The 22,846-nt window shown below is 36.7% G+C and overlaps 1 protein-coding gene across 1 annotated transcript in view; it reads left to right on the top strand.

The window, feature by feature from the left end:
• Window positions 1-22,846, top strand: part of si:dkeyp-14d3.1 (transmembrane protein 132C) — a 433,321-nt gene that overhangs the window by 74,214 nt on the left and 336,261 nt on the right. The gene's annotated exons all lie outside the window — the stretch shown is intronic.

Genomic DNA, 22,846 nt, shown 5'->3' on the forward strand with positions numbered 1-22,846 from the left:
TCAGCGTTAATCACAGGTTCGCGTTTAAAGTCTGATCATTCCGACGGAGGTGAATCAATCAAAGTTAACTTTAGCTGGAAGTAACATTATTCAAGAACCGCTATAACGCCAAAACAATCTGTTACCTTAAATTATATGTTTATCTCTGTAAAGCTGCTTTGAAACAATCTATTGTTAAAAGCGCTATATAAATGAAGATGACTTGACTTGACATGTATTAACATTGTTGAAATCTGTTTGAAATCGCCATTATGGTGATTAGTGTTCCCTTTAGTTAAGCACTTGGCCATTGACTCTGGTTGAATTAATTCTCTTTCAGCAACTGCTGAAAGTTCATGCTATCACTATTGTCTACAGTATTACATTCTCCTGACTGCAATGACATTTACTATGTACACTGTTTGAAAGCAGTGACAGACAGCTGACACATGTGAGTTCCCAACTGAACACTAAAGTCTTTAAAAACAGCAACTTTCAATTTTGAACTATTTCAAGTTACTATTAACGGTAACATTGAAAGATGAAAGATGGCCATTGTACCATTCTCATAACCTCTGTTATTGAACAACAGCTTATGATTATGCTTTTGTTTGGCATTTTGTTTTGCAATGTACACAAGATCTTTTTGTGTACCACTGCTCCTTTGAAACAGGAGACAAATCTGTTGGTCCTTTGAAATGTTTCACCAGTTAGAATTTTTACTTTGTTATTCAAAACTTCACATGACATTGATTAACTCTTTCCCTCCCATTGACGTAAATTTCCATGATTTATAAGACAATGCTTCCCCGCAATTGACGGAAATGTCCGGCTTTCCTCATTTTCACTGATATACGGATACGGTAAGGGTCAATATCATGCATCTTCTGAAAGAGTACAGTATCTCCTGATCAAAACACAGGCGAAAAAGAAGAAGAAACAAGCGATATCCTATGTAAGCAGATGCATATGTAAAATAGCGCAATCTTCAACATTAAACAACATATAAATAAAAAATTGCCCATTGTTACTGACTTAAATGTCGACCCAGGACGAGCTATAGGACTGTGCAATTGTGGTGGTGTTGATGGACTCAATCTACTCCATCTATGTTTTGATCATCATTCTGAATCTGATCTGGATGTAGTCTTTGACAAAAATGCATTTTGCTCAAAATGTTGCTTTTTTTTTAATGAAACTTACCCACATTCAAGTGTTGATGAAAAAAAAATGCATTAGGCCAGAATAATTTGTTTGTTTGTTTAAAAGCAGAGGCTCTGTTCTTTCTTTTGATATATTGCATGTTCAGATATTCATACAACAAAATATTCTGGGGGCCATGAAACTTTTGTGAAAATGATCACAAATGCTGGTGGTGGCTAGCAACTTTTTTTTTTTTTAAACGCTGGCGAGGAAAGAGTTAATACATCTAAACTAAAGCAATTATCATTTTCAGTTCTGTTTTCAACAGAGGGAGCAAAATAAATGACTAAGTTATACATACACTCACCTAAAGGATTATTAGGAACACCTGTTCAATTTCTCATTAATGCAATTATCTAATCAACCAATCACATGGCAGTTGCTTCAATGCATTTAGGGGTGTGGTACTGGTCAAGACAATCTCCTGAACTCCAAACTGAATGTCAGAATGGGAAAGAAAGGTGATTTAAGCAATTTTGAGCATGGCATGGTTGTTGGTGCCAGACGGGCTAGTCTGAGTATTTCACAATCTGCTCAGTTACTGGGATTTTCACGCACAACCATTTCTAGGGTTTACAAAGAATGGTGTGATAAGGGAAAAACATCCAGTATGCGGCAGTCCTGTGGGCGAAATGCCTTGTTGATGCTAGAGGTCAGAGGAGAATGGGCCGACTGATTCAAGCTGATAGAAGATAAATTTTGACTGAAATAACCACTCGTTACAACCGAGGTATGCAGCAAAGCATTTGTGAAGCCACAACACGCACAACCTTGAGGCGGATGGGCTACAACAGCAGAAGACCCCACCGGGTACCACTAATCTCCACTACAAATAGGAAAAAGAGGCTACAATTTGCAAGAGCTCACCAAAATTGGACAGTTGAAGACTGGAAAAATGTTGCCTGGTCTGATGAGTCTCGATTTCTGTTGAGACATTCAGATGGTAGAGTCAGAATTTGGCGTAAACAGAATGAGAACATGGATCCATCATGCCTTGTTACCACTGTGCAGGCTGGTGGGGGTGGTGTAATGGTGTGGGGGATGTTTTCTTGGCACACTTTAGGCCCCTTAGTGCCAATTGGGCATCGTTTAAATCCCCCGGCCTACCTGAGCATTGTTTCTGACCATGTCCATTCCTTTATGGCCACCATGTACCCATCCTCTGATGGCTACTTCCAGCAGGATAATGCACCATGTCACAAAGCTCGAATCATTTCAAATTGGTTTCTTGAACATGACAATGAGTTCACTATACTAAAATGGCCCCCTCAGTCACCAGATCTCAAGCCAATAGAGCATCTTTGGGATGTCGTGGAACGGGAGCTTCGTGCCCTGGATGTGCATCCCACAAATCTCCATCAACTGCAAGATGCTATCCTATCAATATGGGCCAACATTTCTAAAGAATGCTTTCAGCACCTTGTTGAATCAATGCCACGTAGAATTAAGGCAGTTCTGAAGGCGAAAGGGGGTCAAACACAGTATTAGTATGGTGTTCCTAATAATCCTTTAGGTGAGTGTATATATTACAATAATTTGTGTGATTTAATCGTATATTGTTATTCCTTTACATCATTATTGTGTTAAATATGCAAGCAAAAAAAATACCTGTCCCCAAAAAAACTACTTGCATACAGACAACTGGCCTACTCACACTCAACCCCGCAAAACCAGCTTCACCAGCTCTGTTTTGCCTGAGAACAGTATGACTGCTGGTCCACCATCCAGACCAGCACTAGCTGCAGGAAAGATCTGCTTTTTCAGCAGGAAAGATATTTATAATGCTACAAAAATTCTATTCATTAAAGAAATCCTGGGAAACATATCATGGTTTCCACCAAAAGATTAAGCAGCACAACTCTTTCCAACATTGATAATAACAAAGAAATGTTTCTTGAAACATTTGAATGCTGGTTTATAAAACATGTAAAAGAAACACATTTGAAATTTGTACATGGCTTTTTAAAATTGATTAATCAAATTAATTATTGATAAATTAAATAATTAAATCAGATTTTAGTACCGGCTAGGCTTCAGTTATTAAAGAGATCCTATTTGCAATGGTCTTTTGGGCAGAAGAACCACAGTACAAACAGCTGTTTGAACTTGTTAGCATGCAGGTTAGTGTTGGGTAGTAATGGTGGCACTCAATCATGAGATCTATTATGGGCTCTGTGGAGAGTGTCAGGGATATTTTATAAATGACTCCAAGGAGTTTATCAATAAACTGCAGCAGTACCAGTGCTTGCATTCAGCTGTGTGTTGCAGGGGGAGACTTTTGTCTGGGGTAGTGATGATGGTGACCTGTAGATTGGCAAGGGAAGATTTCTAGATGAGTTAGTAATGATAACAGATGATCTCTGGTGCAGAAAGTGTCCTGGTGGAGGTCTGCGGAGCCCCAGCTCTTTAAGAGAGCAGCTCGGAGAACAGGACTGTCAGCAAAGCTCAAAGTAGAATTTATTACACCAACAACCAATGACCTTGAGGAAAGTTTACCAATATTTCAGATTCAGAGCAACAGGGCGAGAGAGAGAGAGTTTGTGTTTGTATGTTAGAAGAAAGTCTTTCAGTTAGTTACCCCTTATTTAAATGTTAACCATGATATGTGGAAAACAGCTTCCCTCAGCACTTACAGTAGCTCTCAGAGGTAATTATAACAACTGCTGTTGTCTCTTCTTCATTCTTCGGTTGCAGGCATCATGCCATGCGTCTCCAGCTGGGTTGGACTTCTGCCACTAGCTAAATAGCATACTGTGTTCCTAAACTTCACATCCAAGTCCAAGAGTTCTGCATGAGAAGTGTGGAAGACGTACTCTGTCACTGATATCTCAGACATACACACTTTGTGATGTGCCGTTATAGGAATGTGATTGATAGCGTGAGGTTGCATGAAAAACACAATTTCCCTTTCTCTTTTGAAATAAAACGGTTTGATGTACAGTGTAGACATACTTAGTACAAAGCCCCCTCTACAATGTAACAAATTACATGATCAATAAGTTATGACATCTTTTTACATTACTTCAACTCATCAAAATAAGTTAAGCCCTTTTAAACTTTATTTCTTTAAGTCATACAAGATTCAATTCATTTTTTTTACGTCAGTGTAATATAATTTAAGTTGAAATAATGATTGTAAATACAAATTTAAGGCAGTAAATTTGTTTGTTTTTTTGACAGTATGAAACATTGAACACAACAATGGAAAGTATCTGGTAATCTCTAATCTGATTGGCTGACTTTATGCAAGGGTTTTTTTTTTTTTTTTTTTTTTTTTTTTGCAAGGTACCATAAGTACTATATACTTTTTTGGAAGCTATTATATATATATATATATATATATATATATATATATATATATATATATACATATATTACAAGCCAGTATTATTTTGATATCCGCCATTTCAAATAAACTCACCCCTAAATGGCAAGTAAAACAAAAAACTGTGGCTGGTCATTTCCTGGCAGTTCTTGGACAGAATATGTTGACCGTTTACATTTACTTCTATTAATTAGCCATAAATTAATTAGCCATTACAGGTATAGCCTACATTTAATCAGTTTACTCATTCTGGGAAACAAACCCATGACTGACATTGCAAGCACCATGCTGTACAGTTTGTGTCATTTAGTCAAATCTCTGGCGACACAAGATTATCATGGTATTGACATAAGAACATCTCTGATGAATGACAGAATAATGAATAATGAATAATTATAGAGGTAATTAAAGACATTTTAAAGGTGTTGCAAAACAGGCTTTTTAAGTGCCAGAGAGAAGGTGAATTTCTTTTGGTCAAAAATAAAACTATAACTGTTTTTGGAACAAGAAATCTTGACTAACATTATTGCACTTAAGAAAAAAAAAACATGAAATATAAATGTGTGGAACGTGAAATCTTTAATCATGTCAGCTTTCACCCCTGGCTTGCAGGAACAGTGCATGTTGTAAACCTGTTGTATTAGATTGATATTTCATTGTTGCCATTGAACCGCCACAGAAGTGTGTGTGCAGGTGTTTGAACTATGTGAGTACCTGTGAAGAAGGACCCAGGGGTTTAGTGCAGTAAAGCACTGCTGCCACATCCAATCTCTGCCCCTCAATCACCCAGAGCTGCCATCTAGTTCACGTATAGGGCATCAAAGACAAGAGACGATCTTTCTTTCTTTCTTTCTTTCTTTCTTTCTTTCTTTCTTTCTTTCTTTCTTTCTTTCTTTCTTTCTTTCTTTCTTTCTTTCTTTCTTTCTTTCTTTCTTTCTTTCTTTCTTTCTTTCTTTCTTTCTTTCTTTCTTTCTTTCTTTCTTTCTTTCTTTCTTTCTTTCTTTCTACACACACTCTTGAAATATCTGTTGTTGTAAATGCACAAGGGAAAAAAAGTTATATAATTGGGTCCAAATATCTGAGACCTGACATACAAAATCTAATATAGAAATGGAAATAAAGAAGGTTTTAGGGATTTTGAAAAATGGAAATAAAGAAACAAGATAAAATGAAGACATAATCAAGATTGTGCACTATTTCTAGATTACTAATCTATAGAGCCCATAAGGGACAATGGTGGTGGAAATAAATATGAGATGGGGGGAAAACATTTTTTTCAAAATTGCTGCGTTCACTCTCAAAACATTTGCGTTCCGCAGATAAACTTTCTCTTCACCAGCAAAACATTTGCATTCCCCCGATAAACTTTGTTCAATATTTAAAAATGTAGCGGTTATTTACTAAAATTAGACATTTATTATTATTATTATTAATCGCTAAATATTCAAAAACACTAAAATAATAATAAAATACACCTCAAGCATCTCAAATAAGATGCCAGTATAAAAGCTGTACTGTTCTCTAGTGCTGTCACACAAATCAGAAGAACTCTTCTTATTTTTATCCTACAAAAAAGGTAAAAGCTTCTGCGCTTAAATCTGTATCTTACAAGGTCAAACATTATGAGGTAGATTTGGATGGTGCCTTACAACCTTTTTTTAAGCCTTTTCTCAATGTCCTCAAGTTTAACTCAATTCCAAGTAATATATAAAGACTTTTAGTCAAAGTAAGTTCAGTGGCAGTTCCTTTTAAAAACTTTTAGGACCCTTCTATTTGAGAGTCTTGATTGGATGGTAATGCATTGGGTTGCCGCAAGTGGAACTTTAATGGCTCAAAAGTTGAATGCTGAACCTTGTACGGTTTATTGTGATAGGCTGTTTTATGATTATGACGGTCGTGATTACTCTTCCATTACTCTTGCTTTCAATTACCGAAACTCATAATGTTCCCAAGGATGCTTTTATTTCCTTCTGATTTGTTTATTTTGCACTGTTTCCTGAAGGCCCAGACAAGGACATCTTCTTAATCACAGGGTGTAAATACATGGGAGTCTAATACAGTTTTTTTCAAAAGTCCCCAAGTCCTTTTGCTCTCACCTCCCTGATGATTTGACATCAGTAGTCATAAGAGATGACGCTTGATAAACGGAAGCCATTTGCCAGACAGGGACTGAAACTCCCCCCACCTGATGAGAAGCTTCAGTGTTGCTGCTGATTTATGATGTCACTGCACCATAAAGGGCACGTAGAAGCAGGAAGAGATTCATTAGGAAGCCTGACCAGGTTTTTAGTGAAGTCCAAGAGAGGCGCTTGGAATACAGATGGGTCTTCTGATCTGTGCCTGTCTTGTCCTTAAAATCTCACTTAAATGAAGCTTCCTAAAAGCCATGCACTAGGGACGGATGCAAGTGATCGAGTGCTCAAAAGTGACAGCAATGATCGATTGTGAAAACATAGTAAATGCAAAACTTAAAAACATATAATATTGATCCAAGGACAACACAAGTTTGACAAACATTTCTTACATGTTACCGTAAAATCTGAAAATTGGCATAAAATGCATCCATGAAAAATATATATATTCTTGGTGGACATCCTGTCACTCTTGTTGGTCTGGCCAAAGATTTTCATGTACATTTAAATAGTTTATTAATCATTTACTTACACTTTCTAATTGATCTTGTGAACCACTGACAACTCCAAATTAACTGGTTTGTAAAAAATGAAATACTTAATTTACAATAAAATATGAAAAAACAATTATTAAACGCACATAGATATGCTTATAAATCAAGAATAAAGCATTTATAGTTGTATTTATAAACTGTTTAATAATGTCTATTGATGCTTTAGAAATGATGAATTAACTGTTTACTAATGCTTAATGATTAATGGCATGCTGTTATTATAGCATAAAGTGTTACCGATACATTTAGATTTGCTAAAAAAAAACATCTGTAGCTGCCTTGACTAGAATTTATTGGCCGAATGAGACCTTTTGCATTTACAAATATATTCAAATTGGCAAAACAACTACTGTTACTTAGTGTTAATTATTAAAATGGCTTATGTATGATTAATAAACTCTTCATGATCATGTTGCCTTGATTTTTCTTTTAAATATTAACTCAATAGCTCAATTTCCACACCTAAAGACTAAAGACACAGTCAAAGGTGGGGAAAATCCAGTATTTCACTGGGAATCGGCACGATCAGGGATTTTGCTCAAGGGCGAAACATGCGACCGTGTCTTATTGCTTTTGGATATCAGAAATGTCATTCGTCCATGCCCTAGAGAAATTTGAACCCTAACAATTATATTGACCAAACTAATGTGTTGAACCTGTAACAGCAGCATGACGTGAGACTTACCAAAGGCAAGATGCCACATCTTGTTTTGTAGATTAATGAGCACATTACTCATTTTCACAGTCCTAATTACAGTCCTACTGCAGTATGTTATTTTTCCTTTGTGTGTGTTCATGATTCTTAATTTGCCTGAGTTTAGTGTAATTAAGTGGATTCTATGAGCAGCCAGGCATCTTTAAGCTGCTGGTTGAGTATTAAAACCTGTTTTAATTACCCCTGTGATTTTTAGCATCACACGCTCGTCATAACACCAGGGTCAAGTCTAAAGTTTAAAGGACAGAGAAGGTCAGGACAAAAATCGACCAGTCGATCCCAGCTCGTTCATTCCGAGCGAAGTAGCAGAGACTGAAAAGTGGAGGACTCATCGTGTAGTGTTTACTCCATAGTCGATGGCTCTTTAAAGCTTAAAGACATCAGTGATGAACATTGATGACACAGATTCGCTCTGCGCCCATATTAATCCTTATTATCAGCACATGTCCCCTCTATGAGAGGCCATTACTAAGCTGAAAACGAAGGCATCTGTGGGTGGAAGCTCTTAAAGGGAAACAAGTGATGTAGGGAGCCCTTACGAGAAGGCTCTCTGTAGCACTTCAGCTGCTCGGTGCCGCGAACACAAATAACAGGCCACTCTCTGTGGCGTTTAATGTACAAAGCTCTGTAATGTGGACTTCCAAGCAGCTGTTTCAGAAAACGATACGCCGATTTTTTTTAACAAAACGCCCTGCGAGAGAGGTTGAAATATGATTAGTGCTAGGGCGGGGTGCCTCAAGGTAACACAAATAAGCTTAGCGGTGCCACTAGATTTCTTTAAAACTGTCGAGTTGGAGAAAAAAAGGACTTAGGAATACAGTATGTTTGGAGCCTCAGCTTTTTACCTCGCAGTATTCTTGAGGGCTTTTTCTTTTTCTTTTTTAAAATAGACCTCTAAAAGTGCCCAGCTTTGTAAATCATTAGTTCTCTGCAGTCTCTGTAGATGAACATACTCATTTTTCAATATCATTAATTTCTATGGGAACCCTAAACAGGCATAATGTTGTATTATATATTGATTCTCCTCACAGCTCCTAGCATACGTTTAACTGCCTTTCTGGCTGTTTTAAGACTAGCCCACATATATCATTCCTTAAATGATGCTTGTGAAAGCAAAAGCTCAATGAATTATTTTTGACAGGCCAGCACAAAGTCAATAGCCCATATTAATTACAATTGATGTAATGTATGGCAAGAATAATACATTGGGACTTAGGGAAAACAGTATAAGCCTATTGCTCTTATTTAAGGGAGAGTTTGGCTTTGATATGAGGTGTGCAGGGAGAGCGACTAGAGCGGGGGTGTCCATTCCTGCTCCTGGAGGGCCACTGTCCTGCAAAGTTTAGCTCCAACCCCAAATAAACACACCTGAAGCAGCTAATCAAGTTCTTACTAGGCATACTAGAATCTTCCAGGGAGGTGTGTTGAGGCAAGTTGGAGCCAAACTCTGCAGGACAGTGGCCCTCCAGGAACGAGTTTGGACCACGTAGGGTTGAGAATCAGAGGAATTGAATGATGCTGGTTCTGTAACGATTCTGCCAATGATTCGTTTAGGACTTTTGAGGAATAAAATGCTAATCGTATTGCATTAACTGCTCTCCACAGTTTGTTGCCAAATGATTGGATCATTTCAAATTTCAACAAAACCCATATGGGTAGTTGACAAATGGCCAAGAAAAAGTACTTTTTTTGGAAAACATAACTTGAAAGTACTAATTAGAATCATTTTCACCATGAATAGTTGAACTTGATAAACTTTTCCCTACGAATGTCAATACAACTTAAGAGTTTTCTGTTAAAACGGTGTCGTGTTAGCGGCCCATAAGTTAATAACTAATGATCGTTGCGACGGAAGTGAATCAATCAGAACTAACTTTAGCTGAAAAATAACTTTATTCTAGAGCTGTCATAAAGCCAAAACAATCTCTGTTACTTTAATTTCCTTTTATCACAAAGCAGCTTTGGAACAATCTACATTGTTAAAAGCGTTATATAAATGAAGATGACTTGACTTGACTATAATATCTTTTAGAAATTCAGTAAAATGCCATTTCAAAACAATACTGTGACATTGTAAAACTGTAAAAATTCATCTGTTAAACAGGAACAGTAACAGTGACATGAAAATAAAATCCCTAAAAACATTGCATAACATTCATGAACTCCATTCCATCTAAAACATATTCTTAGAGCAGTTTTTAATCATACCTGACACAATCATCTACAATGAAATTCAATTTTTTAAAACATTCGTATAAGATTAATGTACTCCATTCCATCTAAAACATATTCTTAGAACAGTTTTTAATCATACTTAACACATTTAAACACATTGACACTTTTAAAATCATGAAGATTGCACACATTTCCTTTTTCGGTTTTTAGGTACTTTTGAAAAAACAACTTCAATTCAACTTCAATTCATTTTAAAATATTACCAGTCATGTATGAAATTTCTATTATAAAACATTATTAAATTATATATTTTTTTCTTGGATTCCTTCCAAATCTTCCTGAAATGAGTTTGTCTCTTCCTTCCTAGAGCTTTAATGTTGAATGTATCAAATTCCCAGAGACCCTTCTTTTCATGAAATCTCTTTGAAATAATTATAGAATATAGATAAATGAATCAACAGAGCAATTAATGTAATGTATACTCAATTATGAACTCATGACCTACTGTTTTTTCCTACAAATATAGCTACTTACTTGTCAATTTCTTTTAAAACACAATATAGATTATTATTCTGTAATAACAAGCTTATTATGTAACTATTGTTGAACCTGAACCTCACACAGGTCTATTCTGATACTGAATAATAAGCAGTCATTCAGTCACTCGGCAAGATCCCTGAATTATTTTAAAATGTATATGTATATGGCAACATTTGACTTTGATTTACTTTCTCTGTCGTTCTCTTAGGATCGCCTCCTTTCTCTGTGGATCCTTTTTAATTCGCTCCCTATACTGTCTGGTCCTCTCTTTTGCACTCATCTCTCCCTCAGTTCATTCTGTTCTAAAAAAAGTTAAGTAGCATTATAAGTAGTAGCACTGTATTTATGTACTTTATATTTGTTTATACAGTAGTTGTTACATTATACATTATAATTGTTTTAGTAACACTTCAGAACATTTTATGTAGTCTCCAAAAAACGGCAATACACATTAAAATATAAGTCATTATTGAATTTAAAATCATCAAAACTGGTCAAAAAAAGAATGAAAAGTATGTTAACAAACTTTATCTATTTGTTTTAATAGCTTCTTAAGGAGGTCTTGTCCTATTGTGTGACATCTGTGTCCTATGGTGTGACAGGCCAAAGTGTCACACCAAAGGACATTTCCTGTCACACCAAAGGACATTTCAGCTTTTGTGGCATGTTAATAACCATGCTAATGCTAGCTGAAATGTCATTAGCAATTGGCATGATACATTTGTATATTACATAGTCCTGCTGTTAAAAATACACATTTTAACAAAAAAAAAAAATGAAATTTAGGGGTGTCACACCAAAGGACAAAAAAACTTAACAACTTCAGTGGTCTGAAAACATAGTTAAATGTTTAAACAATTCTGAGATAAATACTTACCACTGCTTATGGGCTTCATAGGGGTCTTCAGTCACATGACCTTGAATGGGGTCTTCCAACTAAATGTAGTTGTCTATGATATTGCCCAACTTAATATCAGGTTATTGCATAACACCAAAGGACTTTTTTTCTGTGACAAACTTTATGAAATTCCTACACTTTTCAAAATGTATGTATAGGAAAATTGATGGCCACTTGCCAGGAGTCTACATTACGATTTTTAAACATTATTTTCTTTATTTATAAAAGTTAATATTTATGAAATTATTTTGTCTACCGTCACACCATAGGACGATTTTGAGATTTGACTCAAAGTTGCAAAAAATAAAAAATAAATAACTCTGGTATTAAAACAACAAATTCATGTAAAACAAGAAAATGCTTAACCATTTACAGTATTCTAAATTATGAAAATGTGAAATAAATTATTTTTTATCTTCTGTGACGGTGAAAAAGCCACGTCACGTCAACTACTCAAATAGCAGTTATGAGCAAACTCGGTCCTGGAGGCCCACTGGCCAGCAGAGTTTAGCTCCAACCCTGATAAATCTCACCTTCTTGTAGCCTTCTAATCCTGAAGACATTGGTTATCTGGTTCAGGTGTGTTTGATTAGGATTGCAGTAATGTGAGGCTTTTACATATCAAACCTCCTGATCTGGTTGTGGAGCATGTTTGATATTTAGAATTTTAAATCGGGATAATTGCAAATATGATTACGTCAGTACAATAGCCAGGGAGACGGAAGTGACGGAACTTTTGAAATGGCGACCTAAAAACAACAAGCAGCGGAACAAGCAGGTGGACAACAGAGATGAAGGAACAGCTGGGCGAAATGTGGTAACAACACAACTGTTGTATCTTACTACAAATAATAAGTATTGAGTGAGTGACAATCACGCAGTGTGAATTATAAAAGACTCTATCTGAGATCTGTCGCAGACACCCGGCCGTGAGATATTTGGCATGCTATATCCTGCTGTGTGAATGTGTTCTGACTGAAAATCAGCGGCAATGACATACATCCAATGAGAGAGCAAGAAACAGGACAGCGGGATGTTCGGGGAGGAGTTATAGACCAAAATATCAGTATTTGAATAGATTTATTTACAATAATAACAAATAGAAACAAAGCACAAACATTTGCTTGAACAGCAGCACACTACAAAATGATTTATGTACCCCCAACTCTCTTTGCAGAACACACAATCCTTGCTCCCCTCGTCTCCCCAACTATTTCATTTTTTCTCTCCTTTTCGCTGCAGATCAGCACACAGACAATTTGGACCACAATCTTCTTGCAGGCTATAATTTTTAATAAAAATTTCAGTCTCGCGCAAGAACTCCGGTGAGTGAATCCGGTAAATAACGCAATCATTTCCTTATCACTTCTCGCGTGTGTTTGGTTGTGAAACGTAGTTTGCGGACCAGACAGAAGTTGTTGGCGATTCTTTCTTTTGTAAAGTCATGCAGTGTGAAACCTCCTGTCGCCAATTCATTGTTCAGTGTGAACACACCAACAACTGAATGTTACCCCAGATAGTCGTGCAGTGTGTGAAAAGAACAGTGACTATCGTGCAGTGAGAACTCGGCATAATGTGTGTGTGCAGCCAGATTTCACAATCAGTTAAAGGCTGGAATTCACTACAGAAATTTTGCTCAGATTTTCCCCCCGATTTGCGATCTGTGTGATTCGGCAGTGTTTGGCGAATGTCTGCGCCAATCTGCAGATTTTGATCGTTCGGAGTTGACAGAATTCACAGAAAATCGCGTAGTGTATGATGGGCACAGACTATAAAAACATCAGGATATCATAATATGTTTGATATTTTGAGCCGATTTGAGAACACACACAGTGTATGATGCATCGCTAATGAGTACTGTACTGTAAATAATACAGTCAAAATACACAACGGAAATCAAGGGTGCGAAGTCACAAAGATAAAAAAAAAAAAAAAAAATAAGAAAAAGAAGACGACCCACAAGATCGGGTAAAGACAAAAAAGCCATCCAGATCAAGGATTCATCATTATCCAGGACTCGACATTAACACTTGTCCGGGATAAGTAGCCGGATTAAATCGTCAATAGCTGCGAATGATTTATTATTTTACATTAAATGTAAACAGCGACTGATAATCAGTGTTGTGCAAGTTACTTCCAAACTGCAATACATTATATATTACTTGTTACTGTTATTTAAAAGTAATTCATTACCTTACAATATTACTGTCTCAGAATTGTAATGCGTTACATACTCCTGTATTACTTTTGAGTTACTTTCACCAAAATAACTATACAGAAGTAGAACTTAACATTCTAAATGACTAGTGCTGTAACGATATGCGATATGAAACCGAAATCGCGACACTCAGATCCACGAACCTGCAGAATCGCGACACACCCCTTCCAACTCCCAACGTTATCCATACCGTCCAGATCCAATGCTATCCTTAAATTACTATTAGTATTATTTGAAGTTAACTTAACATTATAAAATACGTAGACCTACACCACAAAACTAGTTGAGGATAAATTATTTAAAATGTGGGAATTCCAGCGTTATGGACATGACATTTGCAGTCAAAACTTGAAATATAAATTCTCAGAAAATGCATTAATACCAAAATATTGAAACGTCTGTTTATCCATAGGCTCCTCCCTGAAAGGAGTCCAGACATTAGAAACATATCAGTCTACACATGCGTTTTATATTTAATATTAGGGAAATAGACAGTCATGCGTGACAAAAAAAAAATCTTTAACTTTTAGGAGGCAACGATTTTTTTGTTGTTGTAATTCTGTGAATTACACTGCGCAAATCGGATGAAGAAGGGGTTGGCTCTCCACAGAACATAAAATATTCATTTTATTTTATTTTCGTGTTCGCATTTATGAGGAAAAAACAATGTTACAGACGTGACAGTTCTCCATTACGGACGCGACCGCTGAAGCGGCACTAAAAGACTGCTTTAAAACTTCCACAGAGACCTTACACAGAATACACAAAAGCCTTTCTTTAAAGTGAATTTCGTTTTGTATTAATTGTATCTTAATTGTAATCAATGTTTCATCAACCAATTACTTGGATAAGTTGGATTTAATAAATAAGAAGTAGGCTAAATATAGCAGACAATTATAGATAGGCCATCACGACACGGAGGTGAACTGGAGCGCGTCTCACCGAAACTCAGCGTATAAGGTAGCCTATTCACGGACCTGAAAAATATATCTATATTGAAATGTCTACTTGTAAACAGAACAATTCAAAACGAAAGAAAACAGACTCTGCTTATGAAATGAAATGTGCATTTCTCTCTGGTGCATTCACTAGCTGCGAAGATCGCGAGTCAGCATCGTCAACTTCATCTTGACTTTATTAATAAACAATTAAAATGTATCCTTGCTATATTTGACATATTCATAATCATTGCTTTTGCCGGTTCTTTGTGAGAGCTTTTAGGTGCTTTATCGGCAGCGCCGCCGCCCTTACATGAACGCGTCACCACCGCATCAAAAACATGATTGCGTGCTGAAAACATGAAAAATACCACATAAACATAGCCTAACTGTTTAGAAAGGAAACACAGAATGAATAGCATATAATGCGCATACGTCCATCTCGCGAATGTATAGTCTTCTTCATGATGAAGAAGACCATACATTCGCGAGATGGACGTTCATGCCATCTTCACCATTAACCGCTTTTCCACTGGCCAGCGCAAGCACGGAGGCCGAAATCATACTTCACGCCACTCCTGTAAAAAATAAATCGCTATATCAGACGCTGCCATTTAGTCTTTATTTACAGACTTGGACACCACACGCGGCTATTGACTGACCACGAACAGGTAATTTAGCCTACTTGCATTTTTCATTCGTTAATGTCTCGCGGTCTTGCTGTTTTTTTTTTTTTTTTTTGTTTTTTTACAATTAAAACTAAAAGTCTGTTGTAACGCAAGCCTTACTGAACATGTACCGAGTAAAATATTACTGAAAATTGATTAGTAATGCCTTACACTACTGCGTTACAGCAAAAAGTAATATGTTACTGTAATGCATTACTTTTGTAACGCGTTACTCCCAACACTGCTGATAATGGATTATATATTGATGGTAACAACATGAAACTAAGCCATTATACTATCACCATATCACCCTGTAGCCCAAGACTGGTTGCCCACTGAAGCTAAGCAGGGTTGAGTCTGGGTGGTACCTGGATGGGAGACCTCCTGAGAAAACCAGGTTGCTGCTGGAAGAGGTGTTAGTGAGGCCAGGAGGGGGTGCTCACCCTGTGGTCTATGTGGGTCCTAACGCCCCAGTATAGTGACGGGGACACTATACTGTCAAAGAGCACCGTCCTTCGGATGAAACGTTAAACCGAGGCCCTGACTCTCTGTGGTCATTAAAAATCCCATGGCACATCTTGTAAAAGAGTAGGGTTGTAACCCCGGTGCCCTGGCCACATTCCACCCATTGGCCCTTGCCAATCATGGCCTCCTAATAATCCCCATCCCTGTAGCTGGTGTGTGGTGAGCGCACGGGCGCCGTTGTACTGTGGCTGCTGTCGCATCATCCAAGTGGATGCTGCACACTGGTGGTGGTTGAGGAGAGAACCGCTGATATGATTGTAAAGCGCTTTGGGTGTACAGTAGTACATATGAAAGCGCTATATAAATGCCTCATTCATTCATTCATCCTCTAACTCCTGTCGTAATCTGTTGAGTCCACACTGACCGTGTCTTCCCACCCCAGACCGTTTCCAAATGCACTGGCTCGTATCTTCCACTACTGCGGGTCATCTCCTGCATTTGTTTAATCTTCGAAGCAACGAGACTCGTGTTTCTGTTGGTGATCGGAACGATTTTAAAGTCTGATAGTGTATGATTTTCAGTCATGTAGTGTATGATGCCCAGCTTTTCTCTGTAACCATTTACAAAGTCGGCAAGTGTCTTATGCCTGCTGTTTAAAAATCTCTTTAGATTTGAAAAAGTCGTGTAGTGTATGCCAGCCTTAAGATTTAAAAACTCCAGTAGTCTGAGCCTGGCTTAAAAGGAACCAACTCAAAAGAGTCATTTGTTCAGGAATCAGGATACACTCATGCTGTATGTTTTTGGTTCACTAAAAAGAACTAACTCATAAGAGTCATTTGTTCAGGAATCAGGATACACTAGTCGTGCTGTATGTTTTTGATTCACTAAAAGGCATCAACTCATAATGGTAATTCGTTAGGGAATATCATTCGTCAGGATACACTGGTTGCATTGTATGATTTTGATTCACCTAAAAGAACCTTAGAAGCACATAACCATGTCTCTTCTTAAATAGAACTGATTCTTAATTATTCTTGTCAGTTCCCAACCCTAGGCACAAGCCTAGAGTGAGAGCAAAGCATCATGGGATTAGTTCCTCAAGAGCTAAGCAGCCGATTCAACAGAAGAGGCCCTCATGGAGACAGGCCGGCTCCACTTCAATAAACACCTGACAACCACACCGATTTCTCTCTCTCTTGCCATACTTTATCTCCCTTCCATCTTCCTGTTATCTGTTTACTGGCCTTGAGTCTCTCTCCCCACCTTGCCCTTTCCTTCTCATCCTCACTCCTCCGTGACTCGCTCTCCAATCTCACCCTCTCACCAGACTCTTTGACAGGCCACGGACAGGTTGACACTGCCTCCTGTAGCCTTACATATCATTAGGGCCGCTTTCGTCCACAACCAGGCTAGGGGGCAGTGACTCTGAAAGCTCTCAACGGCCCGGGCTGCTTTCCTCTGGTCAGCCCTCCTGTCAGGCCTCCCTAATACCTTTTCCTGCTTGGGCAGTCAGAGGAAGACCTTCCCCTTGTCTGGAGCCTCTTTACAAGGGCCAACCGGCTGCTCATGTTGATCCATCAGCGTGACAGCAGTGTGGTCGAAGAGAAAGAAGGCAAAAGGAACAGAAAAGCAGGCTGTGATGGTGATTGACAGGTGGAGGCCTTTTCTAGCTGTGTGCTTTAAAATATAAGTAATTGAAGTCATTCATTAAGTTAAAATGTATTAAATGGGTTTGTTGTGATTGTTATGCTTCATAATAGAGCTGCAAAACTACAAACTCCGTTCCTTTGTGCCTTGTTCAAACGTGTGCTATCATAAAAAGTACACCCAGAAATTGTATATTTCATTATTGTTGAACTGAATGAAATGAAATTGACTTAAATTAAATAAGCAGCAAGAATTTGTGGACGTTTAGTGGCATTCAACTCCCATATTTCATTTTCTTTTTCAAATAAGTGTATCACTTTGTATTACACACAGAGTGAAATTACTGCCACACAGCACATTAAAGAGTTTCTGATTAATGGCTTCCCTTTTCCGGGTTGCTGGTCATGGTCGTAATTTCATTTAAGCCTGGGCTCATTCATTACTTTCGCTAACAATTTCTCTCTTTTTTTGTAGCAAACATTCACAACTTCTTTGAATGGGCCACTCTAGAAATTAAACAAAGTCAACCAAGCTTGTAAGTCATAAATTAAAATTCGTAATGGTTTTTCGCCAAAGAAGACATTGTGATGTATTTCATACTGAAGGCTGCCTGGGTTTTTCTACTTCCACAAGTAATCGTATGGAAATCTGCCCTGTGGTTGTTTGCATATTGTGTAATGTATGTAAACTAGCTATTAGCACTAAAAGAACAGCCGGTAACATCTGGACTTGCAAGGCAACATCTGTCAGCGGGTGTTGATTACTGACCAAGCATAGTGTATTGTGTACTGTATGTAATTTGCCGCATCTAAAGCGTGTATATGGGAACACATCTTAAATTTACTATGACAATTCTAGTTCTTTTGCCAGGCAGATAAATCTTGTAAACATTGAAAATCAAGCCTGAAAAACTGTTTTTCTCCGTATTTCCTCTCAATTGCCCTGACGAATCAGATTGTTTTGCAGTGACAAGATGTCCCCTTCAAAGCCCTATTTTCAGCTGTGTTTGTGTATAACCGTGCATGTGTGTGCATAGCCAATCCTCCTAAATGAATAATTTATTCTTACTGATTCACAACCAGGCCATTCATAGCTGTGTCCTTGGTCAAAGCAGAGCGCATAAAGAGAGGAAATAAATAGCCTAATCAGAGCACAGAACGTTCTTCAGATTAAAGGTCAAAGACTTAACAATAGATTAAGATGTGATGTTAAAACACTATGGATATAGAAACAATGGAACATGACATTTTGAAACTTGATTCAACAGCTGAAGTACAATATTAATGTTTTTTATTTATATATTTTTTTATTTAGTAATTGTAGAAGTTGTAGTAATAATACATTATTATTATTATTTATATATTTTCAATATTTTTTTACCAAATTGTGCAGTCCTACTATAAGTACAGCAAACAGTTGAATCTAATTTACCAATCTCAATACCATATACCATAAATATTACTATTGTAATTTTACAGTTGTACTGTAAATAATAAAAATAGTAGTAATAATTATATTAGTTTTCTTAAATACTCATGTTTTATAGTGAAATATTACTATTTCTTATAATTATTATAACTTAATTATTACTTCAAACTAGCGTTGCACTGTTGGTGATGGTGGAAAGCAGACAGTAAAAAAAAGAGCATTAATTTTTTTGTACCAATTTTGTAGCAATCATAACAGGAAAATAGTGTTTTAATCAGTTATATATTAAATAACAATGGATTAGATTAGGGCTGGAACTAATGATTATTTTTCCAACCGATTAATCAAATCGATTTGGTAGATTAATCGAATAATCTAATGATTACTATTATTTATCACAAAATACAAGGTTTATGCAGTGTAGGCCTAATTAGGAAAGAGCTACACTTTTTTCGTCGTATTGAGGTAAGAGAAGCCCCGGGATGTTTTATTCTCAGATGCTCCATAGAAATTTTGCTGTACCTATACCATTTCAGTTTTACAGAGCATGCAAAGCACCTTTTTATTTGGTCTCTGTTTAAAAAATGTCCTCACTTTAGATCGCGCTGGATTTTTTTGTAATAACGGCTGATTTTCAGCATCCCCGCGACGAATCGACGCATTCCAAGCAAATCGACTAATTTAGGTAATCGATGTAATCGTTTACATCAACGCATCTTTCCAGCGATAGATTTGATTCAGGTTTAGTTCATGAAGATTGTGTTTTGGTTTAAAATAATTCCCAGAACAGTGAGACGGTTGCTATATATAATGGGTCATATGTTCACCCTCACAGATAAAAAAAAATTGAGTGCCTATCTGTGTCTATTTTGGTTTATGTCCACTTCTTCATATCAGAGTGTCTCATCAGTCTCTATATTACTTTCTGTCTGTGAGGTGAAATCGATGTTTCTGCTGGAGGCTTTGCTGTTGAGGTTATGATATGCCACAGCCAGTGCTGTCGACCAGAAACAGCGAGGGAGATATTACATAGGATACAAGCAGTGCCTGCTCTGGAAATAACTTTGGCACTTCTTTTATGATGCAATAGATTTGAGAAAAGAAGTGAAAAAGCTGAACTTAGTTCAGTTCTCTGATACAATAATCCGATGTCTGAGGTGGCCATTAAAGTTTTCATATTCAAATGTTACTTTCAGTGTCATTTTGCTTCAATAGATCATTAGTCTCCCACTCTCACACATATAAAACTGTAAATTTGATTTCTATTTCAATGGTTTGGAATGGTTTGAAAATGAAAATAGAACATAATGCTTCCGTATCTAGAGCAAATTTTGGAAGTCCCTTTAAGGCAAGTCAGTTAACTCGGCTGATATTTTCTATGCTGACAATAGGCATACAAGTACAGCCCATATCTGCTTGAATTCAGAAAGGCTGAAACCTCTGTAATATGTTTGTCAAGATTACATTTCAATTATATATTTCAAATCACCAATAAAATCTGACGACAGTGTTTTCATAAATTGCTTCAATAGCTTTTGTGCTTCATTAGCTGGTCCAGTTACTAGGTAACATTATAGGGATGCAAATAAGAGATTTATTTATTTATTGTACTATATTATATATTAAAATGTTCTTGCTCATTTCTTCTATTTTTACATTTAGATGACCTTTGCTGTCATCTAATATCCACTTAAAATTAATGTTAAAAACACTGTTTAATCGAATCTTTATCAGATAAAAAAAAAAAAATTCATTTTCATTATCTACATTATAATGTTGTGATTCATCTGTAGTATTAAAACAATATTTAGTTTTAATTTGTTTAGACAAAATAGTACAGCATTTTCATTTTTAGCCATTTATCAGTTAAAGGAGAACTCCGGCGCAAAATGAACCTTTGGTCTAATTACACATTGTTACCTAGTCAACCGTTATCTGAGATTTGTTTTCATGATTATCGAATGTAAATAGTTTTATCTCTAAAAACAGTTTAGCCTATAAAGCTAGTATAACGCTAGTATATTGGGCATAGTGTAATGACAAATAAAAATCGCTTGTTAATACCACTAACAAGGCTGAAAATAGACCCACACTAACACGGTAGCATAATGAGGGTCCCTACCTTCAAACCGAAGCATTGAGAACTTTGTCAGTGTCCAGACAGTTTAATCAGAAGATATTTTAAACATACAGTCAACTTCGCGTATACAGGCAGGAGCCATCTTTGAAATACAGCCTTTACCAGTCGATCTACGAACGCCGATCCAAGCCTGCTGTTCGCGCTCACCTTATCACAACTTATAGCTCGTTCACATTCTCACCAGCGCACTTGGATCCAGTGTTAATTTTGTCAGCAAATTTTGATTTAGTTTTAGTCTTAGTCTTTTGACTAAAATGGCATTTAGTTTTAGTCATATTTTAGTCATCTGAATTGTTTTAGTTTTAGTCTAGTTTTAGTCGACGAAATACAATAACATTTTAGTCGACTAAATCTACAGTAGATTTAGTCGACTAAAATATAATGGGTTTAGTTCAATTGTAATGCGTTAATTTAGAATTTCTCTAAAATTTCCAAACCCATTTACTCCCGGAGAAAACATCTATTAACCTATTAATATGAATGATTTTTAAGTTTGAACATGCAATACAGATACAGATTTAACTGCTGTTACTTAAAAAATATCTTAAAATTAAATAAAACCACTTTTCCTAAAGTACAACACAGTCTTCTTTACAATGAATGATATATGCATTCCTTATAACTACTTGCATACATCATTCTTTATTCTTTCAAGCAGACATATTTATTTGTATGAATTCAATATAATTAATCCTTATTAAAGCTATTAACAAACAGTGAATGCTTTTCTCTTTTTCTTTTGTTGCTTGATCAAAATTAAGGACACGGACCGCATTATGTTTATTGCCACTGTCACTTTAAGACGTCGGATCATGTCCAATGACATGCGGAGACAATTGCACTGATGCACATCCGATACACTCACAGTTTAAGACATAACCAGCATAGTTTACATGAATACTCTCTAAAACGGACATTTAGACATACTGTTGTGTGTATTTGTCCATTCAGACACGAAAGAGAGCTCAATTCAGTAGCCTACTCGCGCGCTGTAGGTGTATTGTGCATGACTGCACGCTTCGGGTTAGGTGTGTGCGCACAGAAAACCGCACCGAATAGAACTCTTTTTTGCATCGTCACTCTTATTCAGATCTATATGTCTGCTCTACTCATTCTCCCAGACGTTCACATTTTTTAACGTTTTATGACCGCGGGGTAGATCACGTTACAGTAGCCTACAAATGTGCGCATCTATCACACACGCTCAGGACATCAGTTCTGACGGATCGCTTCCCAAATCGTCACTATCTAACATTTTCGTCTAGTTTTTATTCGTTGACGAAAATGTCAATAGATCTTCGTCATAGTCTTTGTCATTCAAAACTAGGTTTTATTTAGTTATCGTCTCGTTTTCGTCTGTGAAAAAATGTCGTTGACGAATAATTTTCGTCGTTTTTTTCGTCAACGAAATTAACACTGCTTGGATCGGCGTTCGTAGATCGACTGGTAAAGGCTGTATTTCAAAGATGGCTCCTGCCTGTATACGCGAAGTTGACTGTATGTATACAATATCTTCTTATTAAACTGTCTGGACACTGACAAAGTTCTCAATGCTTCGGTTTGAAGGTAGGGACCCTCATTATGCTACCGTGTTAGTGTGGGGCTATTTTGAGCCTTGTTAGTGGTATTAACAAGCGATTTTTATTTGTCATTACACTATGCCCAATATACTAGCGTTATACTAGCTTTATAGGCTAAACTGTTTGTAGAGATAAAACTATTTACATTCGATAATCATGAAAACAAATCCCCATGAATTCAAAATTGACCATACTTACTTTGTTTGCCTAAATTGATCGTTTTGTGGTGAACAATTCATCC

The sequence above is a fragment of the Rhinichthys klamathensis genome, unplaced genomic scaffold, assembly GCF_029890125.1.
Source record: "Rhinichthys klamathensis goyatoka isolate OS25496 unplaced genomic scaffold, OSU_Roscu_1.1 h1tg000040l_1, whole genome shotgun sequence".
Classification (NCBI taxonomy): domain Eukaryota; kingdom Metazoa; phylum Chordata; class Actinopteri; order Cypriniformes; family Leuciscidae; genus Rhinichthys; species Rhinichthys klamathensis.